The sequence below is a fragment of the Eriocheir sinensis genome, chromosome 11 (genome assembly GCF_024679095.1).
Source record: "Eriocheir sinensis breed Jianghai 21 chromosome 11, ASM2467909v1, whole genome shotgun sequence".
In the NCBI taxonomy this organism is placed as follows: domain Eukaryota; kingdom Metazoa; phylum Arthropoda; class Malacostraca; order Decapoda; family Varunidae; genus Eriocheir; species Eriocheir sinensis.
In genome coordinates this window covers 21,437,829-21,462,828 of record NC_066519.1, presented here as the reverse complement: position 1 = coordinate 21,462,828, position 25,000 = coordinate 21,437,829, and the positions used below count along the sequence as shown (strand labels likewise).

Here is a 25,000-nt window from a genome sequence, read left to right as displayed (position 1 = left end):
TCTCTTGTTCGTTTCTCTCTTTCCTTCGGTCTCTCTCTTTCCATTTGTTTTGTTTTTCCTAGTCTCCCATTTTATTTTCCTCCTGTTCCTTCTTTTTCCTCGTTCTCTTTCTTTCTCATCGTCTCTTCTTCCTTTCTCTCCTTTCTTCGGTCTATTTTTTCTTTTCATTGGGGTTGTTTTTGTCTTTTTGTCTCCCCATTATCTTTTCCCTCTTATCATAATCATCCCTCTTTTCATTTTTTTCCTTGTTCTAGTTTTCTTTTCTTCTTTCTTTCTTTATTTTCCTCTTTCTTTAAGGGAGTCCATTGGAGGTTTTCTTTTCCCTCTTGTCTTCCCATTTTCATCCCTCATATCTTTATTATTCCCCTGTTCCTCCCTTTTCTCCTCGGTGTCCTTCCTTTCATTCTTTTTCTTTTGTTTTCTTCTGTTCCTTTCAAGTTGTCCATTTCTACGTTTTTTTTCTTTGTTTCCCCAATTTCTTTCCCTTTCCCTTTATTCTTCTTCTGTTTCTGCTTTTTCCTCGGTCCCTTTCTTTCCTCTCTTCCTTTCCGGTGAAGTAGTTTTGTTTTGTTTCTCGTCTCTCGATTTTTTGTTCCTAAATTTAATTGTCCTCCGTTTTCCATTTATCTTATAGTTTCAACATTTTGGTTTCTCTTTCTTTTTCTATTCCTTTCTGTGTCCATAGGTATAATTTTCACCTATCCCCAATTCTTCGTATCTCCATCCGATTTCGTTTATCATCCTCCTGTTTTTATCACTTTATGTACATTCCTCTCTTCTCTCGCATTCCCATATATCCATTGATACTAATTGGACATCCATATTCTTTTTATTTCCTTTTAATATTTCCTTATTTTTTCTTTTACAACACTCCAGATTCTCCAATTTCTCTCTTTTTTTCCGATCTTGTTTTCAATTTCACTTATTTTTCATTTTCTTGCTCTCTTTCTCCTCTTTTCTATCGTCTTGTTTATCTATATTTCTACATCTCACACGTTCTTACTGTTATCATTTTTCCTTCTCCTCCTCCTCCTCCTCCTTCTCGTCCTCCTCCTTCGCCTTAAGCCTGACACCTTCTCCCATTCTCTAACCAATTCCCGTTTTCTTTAAAGACAAACTTTCCTATTCCCTTGACAACACAGCACATTTCCGGACGAAGCGGCAGCGCTCTCCCTCGGCCAAGCGTCAGGCCTAGAATTTCCCTATATATTCCTTCTCTCTCTCTCTCTCTCTCTCTCTCTCTCTCTCTCTCTCTCTCTCTCTCTCTCTCTCTCTCGTAACCTTTCTCTCTCTGGTTTCCTCTTGCTCTGAAACCATGCCTCGAATTCCACAATATACTCCTCTTCTCTCTCTCTCTCTCTCTCTCTCTCTCTCTCGATAAGCCATGAATCTACGACGCATATGTATCGTAAAGGAAAACAAACACACAAACACACACACACACACATACACACACACACAAACACACACACACACACACACACACACACACACACACACACACACACACACAATGGGAGGGCATAAACAAGAATTAAAGCAGACGGAAATAACACACTCTTATAAGCATGAAGAATAGGAGAGCCAGCGTCGCGGATACGAGGAAGAAAGAAAGAAGGAAAGAGGAAAAAAAGAACGAGCTGAAAATGTGAATAATACGTAACGCTGAATATAAAAACGATGCAATTTGGAAAGCGAGGAGTAAAGGAGGAAAATTGCGTGTATACCAGAGAGAGAGAGAGAGAGAGAGACAGAGAGAGAGAGAGAGAGAGAGAGAGAGAGAGAGAGAGAGAGAGAGAGAGAGAGAGAGAGAGAGAGAGAGAGAGAGAGACTGCAGTGAGATGGACAAAAAATAGTAAGGGAGCAAAATAAATGAAAGAATGAGCAGAAAAAAAGAGGGGTTAAAAGAAATGGGAGAAATAAAGAAGAAAAAGACAGGGAAATTCAATAAAAAATAATGAAAAAAGGGAGAAAAATAAGAGGAAAAATAGTAAGATTTTATGTGAGGCAGGAAGGAAAAAATAAAGGGAAAATAGAACGAGAAAATAGTATGATAATTCAATTGAAATGGAAGAGAGAAAAAGAGGAAAGGAGAAAGAAGGAAGAAGAAAATGATAAAACAATTCAATAAAAAAGGAGGAGAAACAAATAAGAGAATGGAATAAGAAGAAAAGCGACACGGAAAGGACGGAAGGGATTTTGCACTGAATTTTCTACCCACGTCTCTCCTTTTTCTTCTTCCTTTTTCCTCTCCCTTCTTTATTCCTCTTCTATTTGCACTTAACAATATAATCAGAAAAGGAAGGAGAAAAGAGTTGAAAAGGGCACATGAAAAAAAACAGAATGGGAGAAAAGAAGAAAGGGGAAAAAGAAAAAATCAGTACAAGAGTGATTGACAATTCAGTGCAAAAGAAAGTGAAAATACAGGAGAAAAAGAGGAAAAAGAAAAAAAAGAGAGAAATGGTGAGGGAAGAGAACAAAGAAGACAGGGTGAAAGAAACGATGGAAATGGTAAGAAAAAAAAGAAAAGGGGGAAAAAGAAAGGAGGGAGATGGTAAGATAATTCAGTGCAAAAGTCCCTTCCCTCACACACCTGGCCGTAAGTAGATCCAGGTGCCACAAACAAGGTTAGACTTAAAGGTGACCTCGTGTGACGCCCTCCTCCCTTCCCTCCCACCTCCCTCCCTCCCTCCCTTCCTCCTTCCCAATTCCCTTCCCTCCCTTCTTCCTTTTCGCTATCCCTCCTGCATCTCGCGTCTGTTTTCCTCCATCACTCTTCTCTCCATCCCTCCCTTCCCTCTCATCCCCCTTCTTTCCTTTATCATTCCATTTCTCCATCCCTTCACTTTCTCTTCTCTCCTCCATTCTGAATTCCTCCTCCATCACTTCATTTGTTCCTTCTTCCCTTTTTCTGTTCCTTTATCCATTTCTTTCACTTATTCGTTACTTTGCTCTCAACCTTACTATATTTTCTTTCCTCTCCTCCCTTCCTTTTCCTCTCTTTCCTCCCTTCCTCCTTTCCATTCCTTTCTCTCCCTTCTTCCTTTCCGCTATCACTTCTGCATCTCCCGTAACTCTCTCCTTCATTTTCGTTATTTATTTCCACCCTTTTACTCCCGTTTCCTCTCTACTCCTCTGTTCCTTCAGTTCTTCTATCTTTTATCTCCTCCATCTTCTTTAATTCCTCTATATTATTTTTTTTCATCTCTTCCCTTATTCTTTTCACTCCTCCTTTCTAATTCCTCCTATATCCCTCCTTTCCTTTATATTTCTCCCTTTCTCCTCCATTCTCTTCCTCCCTTCCTTCCATTACTCCACTTCTCCTCTATCGCTATCTCTCCCTTTCCTTATCTCCACTTTTTCCCTTACGTTCTCTCCCATTCTCTCCATCGATCCCATTCCCCTCTATCACTCTCTCCCCTTTCCCTTATCTACCCTATTCCGTTAATATATCTTCCCTCCTTCCCTTCATTTCCCCCATTCCTTCTCTTCCTTTCTGTTTATCATCCATTCACTCCTTCCACTTATCCTTCCTTTCCCTCCCTCCCTTCCTCTTTCCTTCCATTCTTTTCTGTCTATTTTCAAACCATTTCTTCCTCTTTTCCTTTCTTTCCTTCCCTCCTACAATCCCTTCCCTCTCTTTCTGTTTATCACCAATCCACTCCCTCCACTTTTCCCTCCCTCCTTCCCTCCATTCGTCCTCGTCCATCCTCCTCCTTTGCTACTTCCGTCCGAATCTACTTTCCCTCCCTCTCCCTCCTGTCGGGGTCCGCTAAACTCATATTAGGAAGCCACTCCTTCAGGCTACGGCATCATCACAGAGAGAGAGAGAGAGAGAGAGAGAGAGAGAGAGAGAGAGAGAGAGAGAGAGAGAGAGAGAGAGAGAGAGAGAGAGAGAGAGAGAGAGAGAGAGAGAGAGAGAGAGAGAGAATCCACAGCTGTTGTCTCGCTGATGTGTTACTATGAGAAACGTGTAATCCTGCAATAGGGCAAAGGGGAAGAGGGAAGGGGGGAGGGGGGAGGAGAGGGGAGTGGAGGGGAGGAGAAGGGTAGAAGGGAGAGGGGAGAGCGACGCTTGTTTCCTCTGGTGGCGGTGGTGTTGTGATTAAACTGTTGGTGATGATAGTGGCGTTGGTGGTGGTGGTGGTGGTAGGGTTGGTGGTGGTGGTGGTGGTAGGGTTTGTGATGATAGTGGTGGTGATGTGATGATGTTCGTAATAATAATAATAATAATAATAATAATAATAATAATAATAATAATAATAATAATAATAATGATAATAATAATAATAATAATGATACCAATAATGATAATAATAATGAAAAAGCTGTCCCTCAACTTTCACCACCACGACCACCATCATCACCGCACCCACCGCTATGAACAACACGAGCAACTTTAATAATGAGGATGACTACCATAATAATAATAATAATAATAATAATAATAATAATAATAATAATAATAATAATAATAATAATAATAATAATAATAATAATAGTAATAGTAATGATAATAATAATAAAAATAACAACATAATACAACACGCACCTGGATTACAGTTATTATTTTTACTATTTTTACACTCCTACGATTTTTACTCTTGTCATTTTCACCCTGTCCCCATATTAACAGTGTCGCCATATTTACACTAACAATTTTTACCTTGGTCCCATTTTTAGTCACCATTTTACACTTCCTATTTTTACGCTATGAATATTTCTACACTTTTAATTTTTACACTGATCCTTTTTTACACTAATACTTTTCACGCCGTTGACATTTTCACAATCTATAATTTTTACAGAGCAAACCGAATATTTCTCACCTGCCCAAAAAACGCTGCAAATAATAATGGGTCCCGAAAAACGCCGGACAGACAACAAGGCGGATGACAGTGAACCTATTAACTAAAAATGACGCGCCCATTTTTGCCTGATAAGATACTCTGACAGGTTCGACTCAAAAAATATATATATGACACCGAAACTTTGATGGAGTATCGGATTACCCATTATTTCAGAACGCAGCACATAAAAAATATATCATTCTTTCCTGCCAAAACTCATAAAATACTTGAAAAATAAATCTAATTAGAAAAACTGATGAAACTAAAATCGAAACAAGGAGAAAATTGAATAATTAGCCAGTATTTTATAAGAAGAAACCAAAAACGCATCAGACCTGCGTACCAACATCTATAAATCACAAAGAAATATATCTAATTAAAAAAAACAAAAAAAAAACAATGAAATAAATTAAAACAAGAAGAACTGCCCAGTATTTTAAACACATACATAAAAAAATACATCATACCTTCGTACCAACAATTATAAAACACTATAAAATAAATATAATTAGAAAAACAAATGCAACTGAAATCAAAGCAAAAAAATAAAAAGAAGCACTGATCATTTTAAAACACAATACATAAAAAAAACATCATACATCTACAAAATGCTATAAAACAAATCTAATAAGAAAAAAACAATGCAACTGAAATTAAAACAAGACGAAAATGAATTATCCATCATTTTAAAACGCAACACATCAAAAGAAAACACAGAAAAAAACACGCATCAAACTCACAAAACGCGCGTACCGACACCTACAAAGCGCAATAAAATACGTGTCATTAGAGAAAACAACAACAACAAAAAAAAAAAACAAAAAAAAACAGACGAGAGTTGGATTAAAACAAGAAAAAAAAGAACACATAAAACACAAACAACAAAATACAGATTAAAAGAAATGCGTTATGCACGTGACTGTGAAATAACTTGTTTTATGTATCTGGGGATGAAGAGAGAGGATGGGAGAGGAGAGGGAGGGGTGGAGGGAAGAGGAGGAGGGGATAGGAAGGGAGAGAGGAGAGGAGTGGGAGAGAGGAGAGAAAAGGAGTGGAGAGGAGAGGGAGGGAGGGTAAAGGAAGGGGAATTAAGAGGAAAAAAAGAATAGGTAAACTGGGTAAAGAAAGCAAGGGGAAGGGGGAAGGACAGAAGAAGTGGGAGATGGAGTGGAAAGTGAAGGGAATAAAGGGCGATATATCAGTCTGGGGAAAGGGAATGAGAATGGAGAGAAGGGAGGAAAGGATAGAAAGACAAACAGGAAATAAGGAAGGATAGTAAAGACACAATTGAGATAAGGGAAATAAGTTTGGAGACAGGTGATGTATGGATGAAAATATATGGGTTAAAAATAGAGAAGATCAGTTGAAGTTGGAAAAGGGATAAATGGATAAGAGAAAGAGAGAAGAAAAACAGAAGAAAGGAGAAAGAAAACACTAGGGAGAAATGGTGGAGGAGAGGGAAGGGAGAAGATAAGGAGAGGTAAAGATGAGGGAAACGTTAGGTGATGGGAACAGGAAGAGGAGTGATTCTGTAAGCGGGACGAAATAATTGATGAAAGAAGCAAAAAGAGACGGTGAGGAAGGGGAAAGGAGAATATATCAAAGAGTAATGAAGAGAAAATGGAAAGAGAAGAGGTAAAATGGTGGGAAAGAGGAGAATGGGAAAAGGGAAGGGAGAACACGATAGGGCAGGAAGAGATGAGGAAAGAAAGAGGGAAAATAACGAAGCAAAATCATAAAAATATACGAAAGAAAGGGGATGAGAGGATCAGAACAATGGAAAGAGAGAAGTAAAAAGGAGGAAAGAGGGGAGAAAGTAGACCAAAAGCAGATAAAAGAAGAGGGGATGAAGGGAGATGGAGAGAAGTGCAGGAGAGGAGGGATACGGGACACAGGAGGCGGGAGAGAGGATGAGGGGAAAAAATGGGGATTACTGAAGGGGAAAAAGTGGAGTTTCTTACTATATTGCTGCGAGGGGAACACCTGAGTGGACGGCAGGTGACTTCATGACCGCGGGGCTTACCTGGAGAAGGGAAAAAATGTCAGGTAAGTCTGTCCTAATTACGGAAGAGAACAGGTAATAAAAATAATGTTCACAAAAATGATGATTAGTCTCTCTCTATATATATGTTATCTATCTATCTCTCCTTCAAACATTTTTTTACCTTACAACCTAATAACAAATAATATGTCTATCTATGTCTCTATCTATTAACCAATTAATTCATCTATCTGTCTATCTATCATTAATTTATATAAATGATAATGACTTTCTAAACTTAATCACCTATTCATGTTTGTCCGTTTACGTAACCATCTACATAGATATTAAACAATCTATATATCCATTAATATCTATCCATCTTCCTACGTCACTCAATCTATAAATCTTTCAATCATTCAGTATATCTACCCATCAATCAATATTAATACATCAACCTATTTATCAATCTATTCATCTATCTTCGCACATCCGTCAATCAACCAGTCTATCAGTCTCTCCATTTATCTATCAATCCATCCATCTATCTATCTGCTATAACTACAAACACCTGTCCTTTATCCTCAGTCCACCTGTCGGTCCGGGCCAATTAGCCGCCAGGTGTCACGGGTGTTTCCGCGCCTGTTCGAGGATTAATTCTTATTCCAGTGAACAAAGAGTAATGAATATTTTCTTTGGCGCGCGCCGCTTTGCATGCATTCCGTCATGCATACACAATGGACTCCAAACTGAATTATGCCGCGGACGCAAAGGCGGAGCTGGAACGAAATAAAAATGTGGAACTAAAATGTGTCAGAAATTCGTATGTGTGAGTGGGAGGGGGATGAGGAGCGCGGGAGTATGTGTTACGTGTAGATTTATTTACTTACTTTTTTCTTCTTGTTTGTTTGTGTTTAAAACGTCGAAAAAAATGTATTACTTAAGCTCCTATATCTGTTTGTTTATATTTTCTTGTTTATTTGTGTATCTGTTTATGTCTGTATTAAAAGCGTTGACGATTATGTATTTGTTAAGTTCTTGAAGTTCTTTATATTTGCTTACTTATTTATTTATGACTATTTATTTGTATTAGATAAGTCGAAAAACATATATTAGTTGAGCACCTAAAGTTTTCTGCATGTAACTAAGTTCGTATATATTTATCTACCTAAGTCTGTTTGTGTTTACAGCGTCGTTGAAAAGTATTATTTAAGCTCCTAAAAACGTTTGCATATAGGCACTAAACTATTTTTTTATTCATTTATTTGTTTGTTTATCTATCCATTTGTGTTTGCAGGCGTGAGGGAACAGGTGTTAGTTAAGCCCCGAATCGACGTTAATACATATGTACCCAAAGACCAATTTAGTATTATGGAAATTTGTTGGAATGGGGGAACAAATAATGCGAGTTTGATATTCAATTACGCAACGATTACTTCTTTTTTGTGTGTGAGGGGAGGGGAGGGGGGGGGGTAGATAGAGGGGGTATGGGGGGAGAAGGGGGAGAGGGTAATAGAAGCAATGCGCATCAACTACTTTGGAAGAAATATAATTGCAATTTGTTTTTCTTCTTTAATCACAAGACGAAAGAGTTCACTGGTATTTTTGAGCGCAGGTAAAAAAAAAAAAGAAAGAATTACGGATGAATAAAAAATATAACCGAATACTTCCCAATACAAAAAAAAGCAAGACGTTAAAAAGAAAAAGGTAACCAATAAGACTAAAGAATAAAAACTAAGACAAAAGACAGAGAAATAAAGACAAATAAAAATAAATAAATGCAAAAAGAAAGTACGACATAAAAAAAGATGACAATAAAGTAATAAATACGGGAAAAAAAGAAGGTAAGAAAGAGTAAGAGAGAACGTAAAAAAAAAAAAAAGAGAGAGAGAAAGAAAGAGGAATAAAGGAGCATTGAGAGCCACGTGTCAGATATTTTCCTAATTTTTCCTCGTTGTCTCTGTGCTTATTCTCTGCTTTAGGCGAGGAGGAGGAGGAGGAGGAGGAGGAAAAGGACGTGTAGTGTTGGGAGAATGAGGAGTAAGTACGAGGAGGAGAGAAAGAGGGATGAAGGTAAAGAGGAAAGGAGAAGAAACAGGTAAAGAAGAGGCGAACGAAGAAGGGAAACAAGGGAAAACAATGAAGGGAGGAGAAGAAAGAAGGGGAGAGGAAGGGGAAGAAGTAATGGAAGGGAAAGGGGGGAAAGAACAACAGAGGTAGAGGCAAAAAATACAGGAATGAAAGAGGAGAAAAGCTAAAGGAGGAAGATGAGGAAAGAGGAAATAAGATAGTTAATAAATGGTAATAAAAATAATAAAGAAAGATAATTAGGGGGAGGAAAGAGAAGAAAAGGAGGAAGACAGAAGGAGAATGAGGGGGTAGGGGAAGAACATGAGGAGAGTTGAGAAGGAAGAGAACAGGGGAATGAGGGAACAGGGGAAGAAAAGAGGAAAGGAGGAGGAGGAAGACAGGAGGGGAAGAAGGAGAGATTGTCACTTGGATGTCGAGGAGGGCCTGGAAGCAATGTCTTAGCCGGGCTCTTTGCATCCATTAGAGGCCTTCCTGGAGGAGGAGGAGGAGGAGGAGGAGGAGGAGGAGGAGGAGAGAAGAGGTGGGAGGAGAGAGATAAAGGTGATGGAGAAGATCAAACTGATGAAAAAACGAGAATAAAACACACACACACACACACACACACACACACACACACACACACACACACACACACACACACACACACACATAACCCCCCCCCTCCCCACACACACACGTTCACACCGTCGCACACACAAACACACAAACAAACAGAGGCGTCATAACACCCTTTAAAACACCCCCACACAGCCTCCGGGCGCGAGGGAGGAAGAAAAACACCATCATCGCCTCATCTCCCAAACAGCCTCCAACCAAAGCATCTCCGCGAGGGGGAAGGAGGGAGGGGAGGGGGAAAGAGGGTGTAGGTTAGGGAGAAGAGAGAGAGAGAGAGAGAGAGAGAGAGAGAGAGAGAGAGAGAGAGAGAGAGAGAGAGAGAGAGAGAGAGAGAGAGAGAGAGAGAGAGAGAGAGAGAGAGAGAGAGAGAGAGAGAGAGAGAGAGAGAGAGAGAGAGATAATAAAGACAGAGAGACAGATAAAGACAGATAAACACATAAAGACCGATAAATACCAAACAGAAAAAGGAAGGAAAAGAAACACAGAAAGGTAAAGAAGAGGAAAATAAGAAAACAAGACTGTAAAGAGAGAAAGAACGAAAAAAAAGAAAGAAAGAACAAGAGAAGGAAGAAGATATGGAGTGATCTTCCAAACTAGAGGGACAGAAAAGAGAAAGAGGTGGAGGAGATGCAAGAGGAGGGGGAGAAAGAGCAGTAACAAAGAGGGAAGAAGGAAGGATAGAGGAGGTTCAGAGGAAAATGAAGAGCAAGAAGAAAGGGGTAAGAAGTAAGGATGGAGGAGGTTCAGAGGAGGAGGACGAGGAAGAAAACGGGAAAAAGGAAGGCGGAGAAGGAGGAGGAGGAGGAAGAAAGGGGTAAGAAGGAAGGATGGAGGAGGGTCAGAGTTTAGACACAACGGGTAATGGCCAAATGCCTTCCTGTCCTCCTCCTCCTCCTCCTCCTCCGCGCCAGTCACTTATAATTACTCCGATATTTACGGCGGCGAGGGGAGGAAAGGAGGGGGCAGGGGGAGGCAAAGGTGTACTTCAACTCAGGTAAGGGAGAGAACGACGGAGGGACGGAGGAAAGGAGGGAAAAGGTAGGTAACGAGAGGGAGGGGAAAGGGAAAGTACCTCGGTCACTCGCTTCCGGAAGGGGGAATGGATGAAGAGAAGAAAAAGGAAGAAAAGTAGAAAGAGAGGAACGAAAAGATAGATGGAAAGAAGGGGAAGGAAAAGAAGGGAGTAATGAATGGGGAAAAACGGAAGAAAGGTGGAAAGGAGTTCAAAAAGTGCAGAGATAAAAGTGAAAAAAAGCTAACAGAGAAAAGAACGAAGGAGATGGATGAAACGAAGAAAATAGAAAGTAAGGAGAATGAGGAAAAGGAAATGCGGTTATGAGAAGAAGGGAAAGTGTAGAGAAGGAATGGAAGGGTGAAAAGAGGGGAAAGAGAGGTTAGGAAAAGGAGGGAAAGGTAAGAAAGGAAAAAAATAGGCAAAAGAAAGAAAAAGGAAAAAAAATATAAGATAAAAGAAGGTAAAGCGAGAAAGGGAAAAGGAAGATAGGTAAGAACAGAAGAGAGAGAGAGAGAGAGAGAGAGAGAGAGAGAGAGAGAGAGAGAGAGAGAGAGAGAGAGAGAGAGAGAGAGAGAGAGAGAGAGAGAGAGAGAGAGAGAGAGAGAGAGAGAGAGATACACTTCACTCAGGTAACGAAAAGAGGGAGGGAGGGGAGAGTGAATGGAGGAATGGAGGGAATGGAGAGAGGGAGGAGGTAAATGCGTGTTACTCTAAGAGAAGACAAGGATGGGAGAGGAAGTGTCGAGGGAGAGTGATGGTGACGCGGAGGAGGAGGAGGAGGAGGAGGAGGAGAAAAAGTTAAAGGAGATGAAAGCCGTTGAAGAGGAAAAAGAGGGAGAGAGAAAGAGGGAGTGAAAGAGACACAATAAAAAAAACATAGGAAGAGGAGAGAGAGAGAGAGAGAGAGAGAGAGAGAGAGAGAGAGAGAGAGAGAGAGAGAGAGAGAGAGAGAGAGAGAGAGAGAGAGAGAGAGAGAGAGAGAATGGAGCTAATAAGAGGAGGGGAAAAAGGGAGAGGAACAAACGAAGGAGAAATGAGAGAAGACGGAGAGGTAACAGCTGATAATTACGTTAGCAGCAACATTAGGAGGAGGAGGAGGAGGAGGAGGAGGAGGAGAGGAAGGAAAGTAGAGAAGGGAGAATAAGTAACATATTAGCCAAGGGAATGAAAGGGGAGGAAAGAGAGAGGGAGAGGGAGAGGGAGAGGGAGACAGTAAGAGGAGGAGGAGGAGGAGGAGGAGGAGGAGGAGGAGGAGGAGGAGGAGGGGAAGAATAAAAGTAGCTAAAGTCAGGCAAGGAAGAGCAATAGATAAGGAGGGGGAGGGAAGAGAGAGAAAGAGAGAGAGAGAGAGAGAGAGAGAGAGAGAGAGAGAGAGAGAGAGAGAGAGAGAGAGAGAGAGAGAGAGAGAGAGAGAGAGAGAGAGAGAGAGAGAGAGAGAGAGAGAGAGAGAGAGAGAGAGAGAGAGAGAGAGAGAGAAGAGGTCAAGAGGATCACATCGTCACCGAAGGATATTGATTTTCTCCTTTTCATCCGACCGATTGGGACACTAACAAGAGAAGGAGGAGGAAGAGGAGGAAGAAGAAGAAGAAGAAGAGGAGGAGGAAGACAATCAAAGGTCCCCCTCTCATTGAGTCTATAGGAAAAATTAAGTCTCAGCGCCAGAGTATTAAAGTGACCCCTGAAAACAAAAGCTGAGGAGACTTGGCGAGCGGAAAAAACAAAAAAATCAGAAGGGAGGGGAAGGAAAGAAAATGGGAAGTTTATATAAGAAGGAAATGAAGATAGAAAGGAAATGGAAAGAAAGGAAGCGAAGAGAACTATATAGAGTATAAGGAAATGGAAGCAAAGCAGGAAAGAAAATGAAAAGTCCTGAAAACAAAAGCTGAGGAGACTTGGCGAGATAAAAAAACAAAAAAAACAAAACAAAGGGAGGGGAAGGAAAGAAAATGGGAAGTTTATATAAGAAGCGAACGTAGATAGAAAGAAAATGGAAAGAGAGGAAACGAAGAGAACAATAGATAATACGAGGAGAAGGAAGCAAAAATAGGAAAGAAAATGAAAAGAGAAAACGAAAATAAAATAAGAGGTAAAATGTAGATAAAAAAAGAAGACAATGAGAAAAATATGAATGTGATGATGAGGAAAACGAGGTTGAAAGAGCATGAAAGAAAACAAAAACGAAGACAATTGGGAAAGTGATATGAGGGAGACGATAGTAAAAAGAAGGAAAACAGAGAAATAAGAAGAAAACGAAAACTAGCAAGACGAAATAAAGTAAAAATTGTTACTTGAGGAAATAACAATAGAAAAACTCATCCCAAAATCAACATATTACCCACAGCCACAAAGCCGTCCCTCAACACACGAACAACACCAACACACGAACGAACACCACTCACCCATCAACACCAACCAGCGCGGATAAAGATGCAACACCTCCCTTTTCTATTACCTTCATCACACCCCTCCTCCCTTCCCCCATAAAAAAAAATCACCCCTTCACCCCCTTTCCCTTCTCCCTCCCTCCCTGTCTTACCCTTTTCCCTTGTTGATTTTCCTCTACCCCACCTTCCTCACTTCCTCTCTCCCTCTTCCCCCCATACACCCCAGCCCTCTTCCTTCTCTCTCCCTTTCCCTCTCACGCCAAATGAATAGGTTAGGGCCACTAAATACAGACATAAGGGGAGAGAGGTCAGATTAAGGGAAGGGGGGAGGGCACTGCGGGAAAAATATGTAGCGCCGGCAAATGGGTAGATGAAGGAGGAGAAGGGAGAGGAGGAGGAGGAAGAGGTAGTAGTAGTAGTAGTAGTAGTAGTAGTAGTAGTAGTAGTAGAAAAGATAAAGAAAGAGGAGAACAAAAGGACACATCAAGGAGGAGAAAGAGGGGATGAGAGAGAAGATGAGAGAAAGGGAGAGGAAAAGAAAGGAAAGAGAAATGCGTACAGGGGGTAAAGGAGAAATATGAAGCATACGTGAGGGAGAAAATGAATGAAGAGAAAGAGGATGACGAGGAAGAGGATGAAGATGAGAAGGGAGAGGAGGAGATGAGGCATTAAAGAAAGAAGGTAGAGAGAGAGATGAAGGGAGAGGGAGAGAGAGAGAGAGAGAGGGAGAGGAGTAAAGCTCATTGAGACATCCAAAAATGTCTACTAATTAAAAGAATCAAAATGAAAAGGTAGTTACAAAAATGAGAGGTAAAAATGATGCGCTGGTGAAGGGAAAAATATGTGAGAAAAAGGCGAGAGAAAAGAAAAAGGATTGTAGATGTATAAATTTAATTCACTGCAGGAAGATGAGGAATAAAAAAAGAAAGAATTAACAATGAGATGAGAGAAAATATGTGGATAAAGTAATGTAGAAAAATATGATAAAATAATAAAGTTGAAATATCTGAAACAATACAAAATGGATAAAAAGGAATATTTTGTATCAAGGTATAAAGAATAAGCATAAATCTCTCTCATTAGCACCGATCAATATACGCAGTTCATCACCTTTTCACTTCACTCATCTCTTTAATCTCTCTCTCTCTCTCTCTCTCTCTCTAAGCCTCTCCCTCTTGTCACCCTCCTCCTCCTCCTCCTATCATTTAATCTCCTTCCTCTCCCTCCTCTTCAATCATGGTCAGTTCATTTTCCTTTCATCTCCTTTCACCTTCGCCCTAATACAATTTTTCCCCTCTACTTTACTTCGCTTTGATGTCGATTTTGTATACAATTTCTACATAAGTTTATATTTTCGTTGCGCATTTTTACGTTATTTCGCGCTACCTGACTTCATTAACTTCCGTTTTATTACCTGTATCGTGTTTCCCCACTCTCACTCTCACTCTCTCTCATTCTCACTCTCTCTCTCTCTCTCTCTCTCTGATCACTGTGATATCACCCCCTTCATTTCCCTTCACTTGTCCCTTCCTCCCCTCGGACACGCCTCCCTATTTCCTCCTTACACTATGAACCCCCCATCCCCCCAAGCCCCCCTTTTCCCCTCACCTTTCCTCCCCCCTTCCCCTCCTTCCCGCAGTCCCATCCTACCCCGCTCAGTCTCCCCTTTCTCTTCAGCACTATCTCCTTCTCCCATGTTCTACCATTCCTATCATTTCGCAAAGTTATCCCATGCCCACGACCACCACCATCACGCCTCCTCCTCCCCCTCCTCCTCTTCCTCTTCCTCCTCCTCCAAGACATCTACACTTGCCTTATCTTCCCTATTCTCCTCCTCCTTCCTCTCTCCCCCCCACCACTGAACTTATCACCTCTTTCTCCTCTTCCTCCTCCTCCTCCTTAGCTGCAGTACATGATATTATTGAATGACAGAAGAGGAGTCTCTCTCTCTCTCTCCTTCTTCTACGTATGCAGGTGTGTCTTACCTTTTGTGCCATCGTTCTAATGAATTATACCGTGTTCATTGCATTAACTCTACGTCCGAATTAACGCTAACTATTTCCTTAGCTATCATTAATAGTTTTATAACAGTATGAAGCAAAAATCCACGCGAGTCTATAAGAATGAGCGGCTGTTATCAGATTTTGAAGAAAAAAAAACAGGGGAGTATTTGATGAACAAAGAATGGGAAGCAGATAAAAGAAACTGAAAAACACGGTGAGAGCACGTGCGTCCACACACACACACACACACACACACACACACACACACACGTACACACACACATACAAGCACGCACACACACACATATATAAAAAACGTTGAACATTTTTTAAATCCAGCGAAAAATACGGGAAGAAAAATATGGACGAAAACCAAAGAAACGAACGAGTATGGAAATTGGAAGCCAGAGATAGAAAAAAAAGGAGGAATTAAATGAAAAATGACTGTGAGAGGAAGCCATCACAAGCAGGCTGCCCATATCGCTGCGTGTGCGTGCGTGTGTGTGTGTGTGTGTGTGTGTGTGTGTGTGTGTGTGTGTGTGTGTGTGTGTGTGTGTGTGTGTGTGTGTGTCATTCCTCTTTTAAATATCCAGTTTCATCCACTTTACAGCTTCGCATGATCATAAATTAAAAGAAATGTTATATGAAAGTCATCCATAATTTTCGCCAAGGCCAAATTACAAGGGATCCATTATTTAAACTTTAGCATGAAGCCTTTTTTTTCAGTCCTCGTCAGGTTTATGCCGAACACGTGTCGCTCTCGCCTGTCAAGAAAGCTATCGATTCACTTTTTTTACCTGACTATACGCCTTAATTTGGGTACCTTGACTTTGCTTCCATGCGCTGCCTCCTCAATTTCTCCATTTTTCCTTCACTTTTTTCTCTCCATCTTTTTCTCTATTTTCTTTACTCTTTTTTTTCGATTTTCACAATTACTTTCTCCATTTTTTTCTTCACTTTTTTCTCTCCATCTTTTTCTCTATTTTCTTTACTCTATTTTTTTCGATTTTCACAATTACTTTCTCCATTTTTTTCTTCACCTTTTTCTTTCCATCTTTTTCTCTATTTTCTTTTCTCTTTTTTCGATTTTCACCATTACTTTCTCCACATTTTTTTTTCATTTTTTCTCCATCTTCGTGTATCTTCTACTTGCTTTTCCATCTTTTCCTCTCTCTTTCTCAATTCTATTCCATTTTTTTTCTCCATCATTATCTCCATCTATTTTTCCATTTTATCTTCAGCGTTTTTTTTTTCGTTTTTTTTTACCCTCTCTCTCCTCATCTTTTTCTCCATCTTTTTTCTCCCTATTTTTTTTTCTCATCCGCTCCCAATATTTCCTTCTATACACATATATTTGATTAGAGTAACTGATTTTTTATTCTACTCTCTTCTTATTTTGTTTTTTCCTCTACTCGCATTATCAAATTTTCTTCCCTGCTCTACCCTCTCCTCCTTTCTCCTTTCATCTCCTCGTTTTTTAACCCAATTTTCTACTATATGCCTTCATTTGATTAGGCCGACCGATTACCTATTTTACTCTCTTCTTATTCTCCTGTTCTTTCCTCCATTCGCATTATCAAATTTTCTTCCCTGCTCTACCCTCTCCTTTCTCCTTTCATCTCCTCGTTTTTTAACCCAATTTCCTACTATCTACCTTTATCTGATTCTTATTCTCCTGTTCTTTCATCTACTTGCTTTATCACATTTTTCCTCTCTACACCTTCATTTCAGCTGATTGACTTTACCTCCGAGTTCTTCCTTTTTCTATTACACTCGCGTTCTTTCATCCCCTTTTATTTGCCTTCATTTTTTTGCTGTATGCCTTCATTTGAGTAGATGGATTTTCGTTCCCAGCCTTACCATCATTACCCTTAACCTATCTTCATTTTCTCTTATTGTTACTTTCTCTCTACTTCTCTTCCATCTCTCCAATTATTTCCATTCTCCATTCTCTCTTTTTTTTTTCAGTTTCATTTTTTTTTCTTCTCTCTTATCAATTTCTATCTCTTTTCATTTTCTCTTGTTCCCGCTTTCTCTCAACTTCTTTTATTTATCTCTTATTGTATCACACTATTTCTCTTCCTTCTTTATTAACATTTTCTTCTCTTATTTCTCTCATATTTCACCTTTAAGTCTACTCTTCATTCGCTTCATATTATCTTCTACTTCTCTTCGTTATCGCATATCATTACTTTCTAGTCCTCTTAATTCTCTCATTTCCACAGTCTATTTTTTTTTTCATTCTCTTATTTTCACTTTTCACTTTACTTTTTTTTACGGCAAAGGAGTCAGTTCAAGGGCAAAAAAAAAGGTAACAAATGTGAAGAAAAACGCTCCAGCTTCTTTTCTTTTTTGTCAACGTCCCTTCCTTTTCCCTAATCATTACTCTCTACCTCTCTCCCTTTTCCTCTACGCGTGCACTCTGGCATAAGAAAGAGCCGCCTAAATACCTTGCAGAGGACCGCTAAGAAATGTGTGAAAACCTGCTTGTAATTTACCTGGGACTCCTGAAATGTATCCTGCCGTGCCTCTAACACCGACGCCACTCCCTATAACCTTCACTTACCCTCACGCTAACTTCACCCTAATCCACTTGCTCTCTCTCTCTCTCTCTCTCTCTCTCTCCGGGCACCTGCTCCCTTAATTCCGTCCACCTGCCGTCTCAGTGCAGGTTAAGCATCATCTGTTACCTGCGGATTTGCTCTGGGTATTAAGGGGTAGGTGATTCTATTATTATTATTATTATTATTATTATTATTATTATTATTATTATTATTATTGTTGTCGTTGATGTTGTTGTTATTGTGATCATATTCTTGGCGTTGTTGCTTTTTTGCTTCCTCCTCCTCCTCCTCCCCCTTCTTCTCTTCTTATTCTTCTTCTTCCTCCTCCTCCTCCTCCTTCTCCTCTGTAGTTATGTCTAGGGATTTTAGAAGCTTTTGAGATAAATAGATAGATAGGTAGATAGATCAGAGAAGGCGAGAGAGAGAGAGAGAGAGAGAGAGAGAGAGAGAGAGAGAGAGAGAGAGAGAGAGAGAGAGAGAGAGAGAGAGAGAGAGAGAGAGAGAGAGAGAGAGAGAGAGAGAGAGAGAGAGAGAGAGAGAGAGACTGCCAGCATGTCCCGATAGGAGAGAGATACAAGGTCTTTAAGAAAAATGAGGCAGGGCTTCCAGGACGTTTGGTCACACACACGAGGCCCAAAAATCGTCTCTCGTGTGTGAAGAAAACCAGAAGAAAACGGGAGGAAAGAAAACGGGAGAAAATACACGATAAGAGAAGGAAAACGGGAAGAGAGATACAGAAAGAAGAAAGAACAATCACGAGGAAAAATATAAAGGAAAATGAAAATAAAGGGAAACAAAATGAAAAAAGAGACGAGTAAAGAAAATGAGAACAAAATGGAAGGGATGGTAAGGAAAAAGACAGGAAAATATAAAAAGAGATAAGAGAAGAAGAACGAGAGGAGGTAGAGAAAGAAGAAAAGTGAGAAACATGAAAACTAACAGAAAAGAAGACTGAAAATCAAGGAAAATAGAGGAAAATTAAATATATAGACCAAAGTATGAAAAAAATAAGATAATAATAGTAGAAAAAGCGAAAAAAAAGAAAGAAAAGAATAAAGCAGGAAACAAAGAACAAACGTAAGTAAATCGAATAAAACAAAAAGAAAACAACAAGAGAAAGAGAGGAGGAGGAAAATAAGAGGAAAATATAAGAGGAAAACCTGAAGAAGGAAAGAGGAGCAAGAGATGAGGAGTAAAAGCGTCGTGGTTTCCTCCTCCTTCCTTTCCTCCTTCTCTCCCTTCATGAAACTTTACGAGTGGAAGAGGTGGAGATACGGTACACGTCGAGAGAGAGAGAGAGAGAGAGAGAGAGAGAGAGAGAGAGAGAGAGAGAGAGAGAGAGAGAGAGAGTAATGAAAAAGGAGACAGGAATAGAGGAAGGAACAGTAAGACAAAAAGGAATGAAAATGAGAGGAAAAACAAACATACGAGAAAAAAAGAAAGAAAATAGTGCAAAAAAGAAAACGCACTGGATTTTGCATCAAGGAAGAGAATGAAAACCGAAACACGCGCCCAAAAAAAGAGCGAAAAAATATGCAAAGGGAAACGAACGAGTCCAAGAAATATGAAAGAAAAATGGATAACAAAAAAAAAAAAGAGAAAAGCGAGAGAGCAGATGGAAATAAAAAAAAGCAAAATAAAAAATAAAAACACTCAACCAGCAGAAAAGATATTAAGGAACACACACACACACACACACACACACACACACACACACACACACACAGATTGAAAGGTAATAACGAGATTTTAAAGGTACTCTCTCTCTCTCTCTCTCTCTCTCTTTTGCAGGAAGGAAATACACAGGTAGCTAGTTGAAGAGGAGGAGGTGGAAGAGGAGGAGGAGGAAGGAGAGGAGGAAGAGAGGATCAGAAAAGATAAAGAAAGAGGAAGCAAAGAAAGAGGAGAACGAAAGGAGACGTCGAGGAGGAGAAAGAGGGGATGACAGGGAAGGGGAGAGAAGATGAGAGGAAGGGAGAGGAACAGAAAAGGATGAGAAAGGCGTACAAAGAGTGGAGGAGAAGACAGGAGGGGAGAAATATAGAGCAGGCGTGAGGGAGAGCGAGAGAGAGAGGGGGGGGGGGGGAGAAGGCTATATCGTTAGCCCTATAAAGTAATCTTGAAAGTACTCTTCTAATTACACAAATGGGTCTGTAAACAAAGACACACGCACGCACACACATACACGCACACGCAATTACTCAGGACGCGACAACACGCACGCAAACACATCGGGGAGGTCGCACGCACGATTATTCAAGATACAGCCGCACGCACACGCCCACACGCACGCCCCCCGCGGTTGCTGGAGAGGAAGCGTGAAGGGAGTCGCCGCACACATAACATACGCATAATGACGCCTTGCACGCCACGCCACGCCGCGACGCACGCACACACGCACACGCTATTGCAGGCTGACGACCAGGTGACGACGTGTGTGAAAATACCCACGCCAGGAGGAGGAGGAGGAGGAGGAGGAGAGAAAATGAAGAGAAAAAGCAGTATTACCTATTAAAATATACAAACTTTCCTTACACCACTTCACAAAACACCTTAAAAATGACCCAACAGAAGCAGAATGAGAGGAAGAGGAGGAGGAGAAAGAGGAAAAAGGAAGAAGAAAAAGAAGACAAGGAACAATACCTATTAAACAACTTCTACTAACGCCACTCAACAAAAACACCGTGAAAATGACAAAACAGAAGCAGAATGAAAGGAAGAGGAGGAGGAGAAAGAGGAAAAAGGAGGAAGAAAAAGAAGACAAGCAACAATACCTATTAAACAAACAACTTCTACTAACGCCACTCAACAAAAACACCGTGAAACTGACCCTAGAGAAAAAATAATATTGCAAAACGAGATAAACAAGAATTGGATGAGGTAACAAACACGAAGGAAAACGCTATTACGAAGAAAACCCAGACACAGAAGACAACACGAACACATACCATCCTTCACCATCCAACCCTGTCAAGCCAACCCAAGACAGGACAAGACAACACAAGATAAGCCAAAACGAGACAAGACAAGGCAAGACAGGACAAGATAAAGCAAGACCAAAACAAGACAAAGAGAAAAAACAACAGTGGCGTGCGCATGCGAGTCTTTTTGGATAATCTCCTTTTAGTTGGCCATCATCATCATCATTTCTGTGACCATTAAGTAGTCTTAGCGATATATACCTTTTTGTAATCCTCCTTTCTGGGTCGTCGACTTTTTTTTTGTGTGTGTGTGTGTGCGTGTGTGTGTGTGTGTGTGTGTGTGACCATCAAGTAATCATGAGCCATCGGAGACTTCGTTAATCTGTCTTATGCTGGACCTTCGACTATATTGCGGAACTATTAGTGGGAGCATTATTTATCTAAGCGAACGTTGTTGTATTTCTTATTGCTTATCATTTGTCAGCCCATCGACTTGTGTTGCATTACCGGTACTTCGACTATATTGCGGAAATATTAGTGGCACCATTATGTATACGTGAAATATTGTTGCTTTTATCTTACAATTTATCACTTGTCAGACCTTCGACTTGTTTTGTGTCGCTTTGGCGTGTGAACGGGTAGTAGCTTTATCTAATATGGCTATTTTAATCATCTTCCTTGCGACAGACCTTAATATTTCACTTTACTGCCCGTGTATGATTTATGTGTCTTGAGCTAATGGATGCATCAATATTTTTTTCTTGTGTTGAGTGTTGATTGATGTGGAAGTAGAAGCAATGCATGTTATTTGTGTGTGTGTGTGTGTGTGTGTGTGTGTGTGTGTGTGTGTGTGTGTGTGTGTGTGTGTGTGTGTGTGTGTGTGTGTGTGTGTGTGTGTGTGTGTGTCTGTGTGTGTGTGTGTGTGTGTGTGTGTGTGTGTGTGTGTGTGTGTGTGTGTGTGTGTGTGTGTGTGTGTGTGTGTGTGTCTGTGTGTGTGTGTGTGTGTGTGTGTGTGTGTTTATCACCATATACTTAATTTATTCAACATATTCATCAGTTGTTACATTCTACTTCCCAATTCCCACTTCATACTTAGACTACTAATTACTCTTCATTATTCATTAAATTTATTACGTCCGCACCCTCAAACACATCACTCCTCCACTCCTCGCCGCGACACATTTGCATTGACAATAAGACAAAGACACTCACTAACGAGCCGCAGGTAAAGGTGACCAGGTACGCCAGCCGGTCTGTCTGTCCCGCCCGCGGGCAATGTTTATGCCGGCGGTGGTAATATTGAGTTAACATTTTTCCCTTCTGTTCCCGCGCGCCGGTATTGACGGTACTTTTGTTTCTAGCCTTTGTAGAATTAGTGCTTCTGTTTACAAAATATTTTTCCGCCGCCCCGCCCGGACACACGCGCACTTTTCAGAGCCGCGCCAACTCACATAATGTTTGTTTATTTCACGAGGCGTCGCACTTTCCTACCCATTTGGCTGAGCCGTTTTAAATAACATCCCTTTACTTTACCTTCACACGTCGTTTACCGCACGATGCTTCACGCGTCGCACGCTGCTCTTCCCCACCGCCGCCTTTTCATACTATTCGTCAAATTTTCACAACTCAACGACTCCCATTTTGTTGATTTTCCATTCCCACCTCCCTCCCTCCCGCAGCCAAAAAAAAGTAAGTGGGGCTTGTCAATTTGCATGTTTCAGTAAACATTTTCAAACAAGGTGTGATAAAATGCTGGGTTATCGAATTAAGAGAAATAGATTTAGCCTGTTACCAGTCATATTAGTGCCGCTTTTTTCGCCTATCGCTGTCCATCCATCCGTCTGTCCTTCAATAGCGCTGTCGTTCAGGCGCAGTTTTTGTCTGTCCGTCTGCCAATGTATTCAGTGTTTTGTGTTTCTTTCCATCGATACGTCCATGTGTTGCTTGCTCCCCCTCCCCTGCCGTGTGTGTGTGTGTGTGTGTGTGTGTGTGTGTGTGTGTGTGTGTGTGTGTGTGTGTGTGTGTGTGTGTGTGTGTGTGTGTCTCTCTCTCTCTATATCTGTCTATCTCATTCTGACTTCTTAAATCTTTGTCTGTCAATTACACTCTTCATCTCTTTTCCTCACAAGCGCGCGCACACACACACACACACACACACACACGCCCACACTGATTCCATTTTTTTTACTTCACTATTTTTGTTTAACCTAAAAAATAAATTCCCATAGCTTTTTTTTTCTTTACAATAACCAGTTTCGCATTCCTCTGCTTCGTTAATCCCTTCTTCCCTTTTATAATTCCTTTTGACTCTTCCTTTTCTTCTTTTTGTTAGTCTCCTCTTCCTCTCTTCCTTCCCTTTCCCAAGTATACCTGATAGAATTCCCCTTTTTCTTTTTTTACACGCACTCCTTTTCCTGTCTTCTTTATAACCTTTCCCAAACACACTCATATAATTCCCTTTTACTTTCAATTATACACCTTCCTCTCCCTCTCTTCGTTCTACTCTTTCCAAAGTGCACTTCTCCTATTCCCCTCTTCTTTCTAACTTTTCCCAAGGACACCTGATACCCCCGTCTCCTTGATTAATGATTCACGCACCTCGTCACACCAGTTCTGAGTCACCTGTCCGGGCATACCACAAGAGGTGCAGTTTCATTCCCACGCTTCTGTTGCTTCTCGCCTTCACTCTCCTTTAGTGTGTCACAGTTTTTCATGACTAGAATTGACTTGTGAATGTTGTATGAGGCAGGTGAATAAAAAATGGTAAACGGTAGTAGGGGTTGTGGTGGTAGTAGTAGTAGCAGTAGTAGTAGTAGTAGTAGTAGTAGTAGTAGTAGTAGTAGTAGTAGTAGTAGTAGTAGTAGTAGTAGTAGTAGTAGTAGTAGTAGTATTTGTAGTAGTAGTAGTAGTATTTGTAGTAGTAGTAGTAGTAGTAGTAGTAGTAGTAGTAGTAGTAGTAGTATGTGTAGTAGTAGTAGTATTTGTAGTAGTAGTATGTGAAGTAGTGGTAGTAGTAGAAGTAGTAGTATTTGTAGTAGTAGTAGTAGCAGTAGTAGTAGTGGTGGCAGAACATGAAAAAGAAGAACAAGAAGAGAAAAAGCACAAGAATCAGACCAGGATGATAGGAACAACAAGAAGAAACAAGAACACTAAGAAGAGAAAGAAGAAGAAAAAAATAATGATAAGGAACCAGAATAACAAGAACAAGAAGAGCAAGGAGAATAATATGATGAAGAAGAAAACAATAACAAGAAAATTAACAAAATGAAGACTACCAACATCACGAACACCACCACCACCACGACCAACACCACTACCATTGCCAACACCAACACCATTACCACAACCACCACCACCAACAACAGCAACACTATCACTAACAGCAACGCCAAACACATAAACATCTACAAACTAACACACAAACACAGACACTAACACTTCCAAATACAGCCACCCCAAACAAAGATAACAATATGCGCCACACGCGATCATTACCTCGCATTAAACATTCCTCCCGTTACTCTCCTCATTAACAGCTCACGGACTTAATGAACAACTTCCTGCCCACTCGTATTGACCGGCCACCGAACATGCCCGGCAATAACTCATCAACACTCACCTCCTCCTCCTCCTCCTCCTCCTCCATCGACTTTTACTCCACCTCCTCTTTTGCATGACCTTGAAGCACTTGCCATTGGGTTAAGGTCAAGGAGAAAAGTGAAGTTGGAGTCAGAGGAGGAGAGGAAGGAGGAGGAGGAGGATAATGGAGGGTAATACACGCACGTTAGTTTATTTTCGTCCCATCCATTACACTCGCTACAATGAAAGGCGAAAATGCACACACACACACACACACACACACACACACACACACGTTTAAGAAAAATAAAAAATTCTACATAATATAACAACATTTAATTTGTTCACGAGTTTGGAGAAGTAAAACGTCAATGCATAAAAGAGGAACGTTATATGAAACTAAATATTTATATCAAGATTTCAGCTAAGTATTTTCTTCCAAGAATATAAAGAAAAAAATACTGAAAACTATATTGAAGAAACATAGAGCAAAAAAAATACCTGCTTGTTATAGTTTGTGATAGTTACTGTTTGTTTGTGTGTGTGTGTGTGTGTGTGTGTGTGTGTGTGTGTGTGTGTGTGTGTGTGTGTGTGTGTGTGTGTGTAATTCACCTCTTGGTCTGCTGCGGGTCTCTCTCGAGACAGCCAGCCGTTCCCCTACGGAAGAGCACAGAGCTCGTAGTACCGATCTTTAGGTAGGGTGTGTGTGTGTGTGTGTGTGTGTGTGTGTGTGTGTGTGTGTGTGTGTGTGTGTGTGTGTGCGCGCGCGCATTCGTGCGTGATTCTCATAAATTTAGGTTGGTTAATATATACAAAAGAAGTAGAAGGAGAGAAACAGAAATAGAAAGGAGGAAAAGATAGGAAGGAGGAGGAAGAAAACAAATGGAGAAACGAGATCGAGAAATTAGACCAAGAAGAGGAGGAACATAAATAGAAGGAAGGAATAGGAGGAAGAGGAGATGTTTTGTACAAGATAAATAAACGTTGCTAGACTAAT

General features: G+C 40.5%; 1 protein-coding gene across 1 annotated transcript in view; it reads right to left on the bottom strand.

The window, feature by feature from the left end:
- The window catches only part of LOC126997053 (teneurin-m-like), a 439,194-nt gene that overhangs the window by 383,645 nt on the left and 30,549 nt on the right, over nt 1-25,000 (bottom strand). The window contains exon 2 of the mRNA XM_050858090.1: nt 6,812-6,873. The gene's annotated coding sequence lies outside the window, so the exon portion shown is untranslated. The remainder of the gene's footprint in view (nt 1-6,811; nt 6,874-25,000) is intronic.